Source organism: Gracilinanus agilis, chromosome 3 (genome assembly GCF_016433145.1).
Source record: "Gracilinanus agilis isolate LMUSP501 chromosome 3, AgileGrace, whole genome shotgun sequence".
Classification (NCBI taxonomy): Eukaryota; Metazoa; Chordata; class Mammalia; order Didelphimorphia; family Didelphidae; genus Gracilinanus; species Gracilinanus agilis.
The window spans coordinates 536,943,033-536,950,391 of NC_058132.1; positions in this window are offsets into that span (position 1 = coordinate 536,943,033).

The following is a 7,359-nucleotide window of genomic DNA, read 5'->3' on the forward strand; positions in this document are numbered from 1 at the left end:
TGTGGGAAGGCAAAAGACTATAAGACCTGGAGTAGCCCCAGAGAAAGTTTTTTTTTTTGTTTTTTTTTTTTTTACCATTTTTTTGTGTTTTGTTCTCTGTTGCCTTATTGTAATTGTAATTGTTGTTGGTTACTGTAATTGTGATTGTTGTTCTTAGTTGTTATTAGTCAGTAATTGTGGCTAATAATAACATTGATATTGTATACAGCTGGTTGGTTTGGGCAATGATGGGAACAATGATATTTGAGGATTGGATTGATTATGTCCTCTTGACATTGTGACAAGGAGTATTGGCTATCCCATACCTGTTCAAAATCATACCCAGGTATTGTAGGGGGATGATGGATGTTGAAATAGCACAACCTATTTTAACTATTAATATCTTGGATTTGCTTTCACATACACCAGTCGTGATCCTTACTAGTTATATTGTTTTTAAGTTAAGGTGGATGTTCTTCCATATTATGTATTGTTGCAAAATCACAGTGGCTTGGTGTTGTAGAGACTCAGAAACTAAACAAATGTTACGGTTATTGCAAATCAAACTGAATAATCTGGAATTGTACATGCAGAATGGTGGTGGGTCTGGTCAACCTCTTAGTCCTCCTAATACTGACAATGTGGCTTTATTTTCACACATAGGAAATTCTGGCAAAAGTGTTACATCTAAGGCTGAGTTGGAACAGCAGGCACAAAGCAAGGGTGAAAAACCTATTAATATTTTTCCCCTTTGAGACCTTCCGATTCTTTGTGATGATGGCATTTTCCATGTGAGGCAACATACAAGGTTTAGGACAGAGGATGTGGAAAATTTTAAATGAAAGATCCCAAATTTCCACAATGATTCTGGGAAGTTTGTTAAGATCTTTAAGGCATTTATAAAAGCCTATGACCCAGACTTTGAAGATTGCTAGTATGTGTTGGTTGAGATCTTGTCAAATATGATAAGGCCAAGTTTGTTGAGGAGACAAGGAACACAGAAGGGATGACACCACGGCCAGTAACCTGGGAGGAACTGGACCTCAATTCAGTTCCAATATACCAAATGCTAAAACAGGGGAGAAAGTCATTAATAAAAATCTTGGAAAAACACTCAAAGCATCCAAACGCATGATCTAAATTTGAGAGAATCAGGCAGACAGCACAAGACACCCCAGAAACTTTCCTAGATAGAATAATTGAGGCAGCCAAGATGTATTTAAATATGAATATATTAGAGGATACCACCATGGACTTATTTGTTAGGAATTCTGTTCCCCAGGTTAAGAAGTTCTTTACAGATAATTATCCTGATTGGGACCTTTTGAGCCTGGCTGAGTTAAAACAGAAAGCCACTTATGTGTTCACACAGGAGAAAGAAAATGGAAGTGATGAAAAAGATACCGTAATTGAAAGCCTTAGGAAGCAGTTAAGGGAGGCAAATTCTAGAGCCAATGAGAAGGAGATAAAAGAAATTAAGGCAGTGGCAGCATTAAGGACAGCAGAGAAAAAGAATAATGCCAATAATTATAAGACCAGTGGTAATACATACACAAAGTATCAGAGGCAGCCATCTTGCTATGTTTGTGGGTGAATTAGACATTTTGCAAGGGAGTGTAGATATAGAAGAAGATCATATGGATAGAGGTACAACAACAATAACAATGGATTTAATTGATTTAATGATAATTATGTATACAGGGGAAATAACTGCAATAATGGTTTTAATCATGGAAATGGCCAGCAAAATGTGTTCCAATGCCAGAATGCATACTGCCAATGTGCTCAAGCTCCTAATTTGGCAACGATGCAGGATTACATATGAGCTGGAGTGCGCCCGAAATTTAGCCATGTTTTACAGGGAAATGTTAATAATGGTAACATGAATGGAGGGACAGCTTCATCATGAAGGTGTGCCCAAAGTTCCGAAGTGCTTGATCATGGTAATGGGACTAAAGTGAATGTTGATGAATTTGTATGTGTTAAAGATAATGATAATGTAATTGTGGAAAATGGAAATGGTGCACTTGGTGTTAATATTGATTTGATTGGTGATAATAAGAATTTAATTAATAATGGTTATGAGTTGATCAGTGTTAATTTAAATGGAATCAATGATAGTTTAATCAATGTGAATGATAATTTGATGAGAATTAATGATAATTTGAAGGGTGTAAATGTTAAATTATCTGAATTAACTACTGGTAATGGAGTAAATAGTACTTTAACCAATGTTAATGATAATTTATCCACTGGTAGTAGTAATTTAACTAGTGTTGGTAATAATTTGATTAAGATTGATGATGGTTTTTATGATGTTTATAATAATTTGATTACTGTTATAAATAATGATGAGAAAAAGAGAAATAGTGTTGTAAATGGTGTTAGAAGTTCTACTAAGTGTGGAATTAAGAAGAATAGTAGGAATTGTGATTTGATTAAGGATAATTTGATTGTAAATAAGAACAATGATACCAGAATAGAGGTAAAAAGGACCCAAGGTTTAAAATCCTGGGAAAATTCTGTAATTCGAGATGATGTTAACTGGGATGGACAGGAAATGGCTGAGCTATGTTCTGATGTTACTGTTTTAACTCCTGTGTTGGAAACTTTCCAAACTCCCCAAAGTACTGAACCATACATGTCTGTGACTATTGGAGATCCAATTTACGACCTTCTTGTTGATACAGGAGCCAGTAAATCAGTTTTGCAAAGCTTTCCTGAGAATTATAGAGCTGTTGGAACAATGGATGTTGTTGGTGCTACAGGCATAACTCAGAAACTAACTAAATTGCAACCAAAAATGGTAACCCTAGGACCCATTTTGGTGGAACATTCATTTTTATGTGTTCTGGAATGTCCAATGAATCTTTTGGAAAGGGATCTGTTGTGTAAATTATGGGCTACAATCCAATGTACTGAATCCCCTGATATTTCTTCGTATCTCCCAGAGGAATCTTTGAAGGTCTTTCCATTGCTTTTCATAGATTCCAGCAGTACAGAGGATGACAGGTACTATCTATCCAATACCTGAGGATATAACTAAGGACCTGTGGTCAAGATCATCCACACCTGTTGGGTTGCTAAAATCAGCTACTCCAGTCAGGGTGAGGGCAAAGGATGGACCAGTTTCTGTGTGCCTCAATATCCCTTGACTAAAGAGGCAATAGATGGTATTTGCCTGATTATTGAGTCCCTAATCCAACAAGGGATAATAATACCATGCTTTCCTGAGTACAATACACTGATTTTGCCTATAAAGAAGCCAAAACCAGATGAAAATGGCCGACCTGTTTACCGATTTATTCAAGATCTAAAAGCGGTAAATGATTATGTAATCAAAACACATCCAGTTGTTCCAAGTCCAGCTGCTATAATTTCTTCCTTTCCAAGTCAGGCTAGATATTTCACAATGGAAGATTTATGTTCTGCATTTTTCTCTATGCCAATTCATGAGGATTCTGAAAAGATCTTTGCTTTCACTTGGGAGAAGATCCAAAGAAGTGGACTCGTCTCCCACAGGGGTATACCGACTCACCTTCCCAGTTCTCTCAAATTCTAAATCAAGATCTAAAAAGTATTAAATTTAAATAGAGTATATTGGTGTATTTTGTAGATGATATTCTTCTGGCATCCCCAAATGCAAAGGTATGTCTTAGGGATAGCAAGATTCTTTTGATTGAATTGTATAAACGAGGACATAAAATCTCCAAGCAAAATTCCAATTCATTTTTCCCAGGATGCAATATCTCGGATTTGTGTTGTCAGAGGGTTCCAGAAGTATTACACAAAAGAGAATAGCTGACATACAGAAATTGAGGGTACCTAAAACTAAAAAACAACTTATAGCTATTCTTGGAACTACTGGTTTCAGTAGACAATGGATTCCTGGATATAGTGAGATCACTAATTATTTCACAGATCTGACCAGGAATAAAGAACCAGAACCTCTGAAACTAAAGCCTGAACACTGATTAGCCTTGGATAAGCTGAAAGAAGTCATTTTATCTGTACCTGCATTAGGAATCCCAGACTATGAGAAATCTTTTCAGCTCTTTGTCAATGAAACAAAGGGTATAGCTTCTGGTGTGTTGACACAGACTCTAGGACAAAGTTATTGTTCAATTGGGTATTACAGCCGTCAATTAGATCCCAAAGCTGTAGGGACAGTACCCTGTCTAGAGGGGGTAGCAGCAGCAGCTGTGTGTTAGTCCAGAAGTCAGCTGATCTAGTTTTTGGATGTCCTTTAACAGTCTATTGTTCACATCAGATAGAAGCACTAATGAGGAAGTTTCGTACTCAAGCATATTCAGAACAACGGATAGCTAAGTATGAAATTATTCTCTTAGGTAGTGAGAATATCCAGTTGAAGTGATGTAGCATACTTAATCAAGCTACTCTTATTCCAGATTTGCCAAAGAATGGTGAGCCATTGCATGAATGTGTTGAGGTAGTAGATCTTGTGGATATGCTTAGGATGGATTTAAAAGACACTCTACTCGAAAATCCAGACTTGGTGTTATTCACAGATGGGTCATCATATTTGTGTAATGGAATCAGATGTACTGGTGCTGCAGTTGTCACAGAATTTGAGACACTGTTATATGGCTCATTACCTAGTAATCTTAGTGCTCAGGGTGCGGAATTGGTGGCATTGAAGCAAGCATGTCTTCTAGCTGAGGGTAAAAGTGTAAATATTTACACAGACTCTTGGTATGCATTTTCTGTTTGCCATGCAACCGGAACAATCTGGAAACAATGAGGTTTTATTACTGCATCAGGAAAACCAATAGCTTGTGAGGAATAATAATTGAGTTGTTAGAAGCAATCCAAAAGCCAAAACAGATGGCAGTAATTCATTGTTGGAGTCATACTCATGGTAGAGATTCATTCTCTAAAGGAAATCACAGAGCTGATATCACTGCAAAGTATGCAGCCCAGAATGCCCCAATTTATGTAATAAATTTGACATCTATTGATTCTGATGATCTAGAGAAAGTTTATGTAGACTCAGATATCCAGAAATGGAAGGAGAAATTTGGAGCTAGGAAAGAACATGGGATATGGATTACTGATATAGGAAGACCATTGTTACCAAAAGATTTGTATGCCTATTTGTGTTAAGCCATCCACACAAACAGTCATTTTGGTACACAAGCTGCTGTGGATTCCTTCAAGAGACAATGGGTTGCTCCTGGAATAAGTACTCTTGCAAATAAGATCTGTAATAGCTGTCCAGTCTGCCAAAAGTTCAATCAAAGTGCATCCAGGAAGTAAGGTTTGGGTGGTAGGCCTTTAACATATTGTCCATTTGAGAGTTTACAGATTGATTATATCTGTATGCCTAAAGCTGGAAGATACAAGTATTGTCTTGTGACAGTCGATAGACTAACTAAATGTCCTGAAGCTTTTCTATTAAATACCAATATGGCTAGTTTTGTGGTGAAAGTGTTACTCAAGGAAATTGTGCCTAGATTTGGTGTACCTTTCACCATAGATTTGGATAATGGATCTCATTTCACTTAGGATATCCTTAGAAGAGTCTATGAGAATCTAGGAATAACACCTAAATATCATGTTCCTTTCACCGGCAAAGTTCAGATCAAGTGGAGTGTATGAATAGGGAACTCAAAACTATGGTTGGGAAACTCTGTGCTCAAACTCATTTTAAATGGCCAGCGATTGTTCCCATAGCTTTGTTTTACCTATGTATGAGACCAAGAGCGGATCTACATATATCATCTTATGAGATACTCTTTGGACATGCTCCACTACAAGCAAAGACTTGTAAGGCTGTTTATTATTATTATCACTTTTAGAAGGTGATTGCCAAATTGCTTCATATTTAAGTGCTTTAAAGCAGAGGCTAAGAGAATTATAAGATATGGGAGTATTAATTCAATCTGGTCCATTGGATTATTCTCTTCATAATTTTCAACCAGGTGATACGGTCTATGTGAAAAATTTTGCCAAAACATTGGCAACAGAACAAAATTTGGTAGGTCCTTATACAGTTGTATTGGTTTCACCATCTTCTGTAAAAGTTTTAGGTAGAGATTCGTGGTATCATTGTTCTCATATTAAATTAGCACATGGAATAGATCTGTTGGTTAGTGTTTAAAAGTCCTGAGGTTCATAACTATATAGTCAATTGATAAGCATGCTTTTATTGATGTCAAGGAATATATTTTTTCCTCATCTTGAATGTCTTTTGCAAATATATTTGGGAATCTTTTTCTCATTCACTGCTACCCTTGATGCTGTAAGGGGATGGGGAAAGAAAAGAAATTAGCCAGAGAAGACCAAATGAAAAAAAAAATTCCCTCCAAATTTTGGTAAAGCAAGTTATTTTGTAGGTATATTGCAATGTTTATGTTTTAAACTCTTTCCTTTAATTTTGGATATATCTCTATGCTCCATGGAATTATTTTGATGGCATCTTCTTTCTACATGTAACCTTTAAAAAATAAAGAATTAATCATTTCATATTTCTCTGGTTAGCCCTGGAAAGAAACCTGATCCATTCAAATTTTCTTTAAAAAAACTTTTTAAATTCCAACAAACACAGCTGGTTTAGATAAAAAATTTTAACGGATCCAGAATGAACAGATACTCCTTTTTATGTTCTCTATGTGAAATGTATAGTTTGATTCCTCCCTATAATCAATATGCATCACACATTTATGATTCTTTTATACAGTAAGTGGCATAAATGAGTTATCATTTAAAATTAGAATAGATTTTTAAAATTTTTTTAAACCCTTAACTTCTGTGTATTGGCTCATAGGTGGAAGAGTAGTAAGGGTAGGCAATGAAGGTCAAGTGACTTACCCAGGGTCACACAGCTGGGAAGTATCTGAGGCCAGCTTTGAACCTAGGACCTCCCATCTCTAGGCCTGACTCTCAATCCACTGAGCTACCCAGCTGCCCCCAAAATTAGAATAGATATTGGTAGTTGTGGATCTTGCCTATGTGATATCATTTATTATAGCTATTATTTGTTGTGAAATCTTCATTGTACAGGAACTATTCAACTCCCTACCACTGTTTCTATGGAACATTGTGAGAAAGTTATAGGATGCTTCTGTATGGGAAAAATACCAATGATGCTTTCATAATCTACTTTTCATTACTCCTTCAAGGACATAATTAGAGTGAATATAGGAGCTTCTATCCTTTGGCTCATAAAGTCAATCATGATTAATATAGCAGGAATCATGGCTTAGTCATTAGGAAGTAGACTAATAATTAGGAAGACCTAGCTATATGAACTTGGTCAATTCACCTGACTTGTTTGTGTCTAATTTTTTGTATCTGTAAAATAAGAATATTTCATATATGTATATATATATGTATATATATATATACACATATATGTAT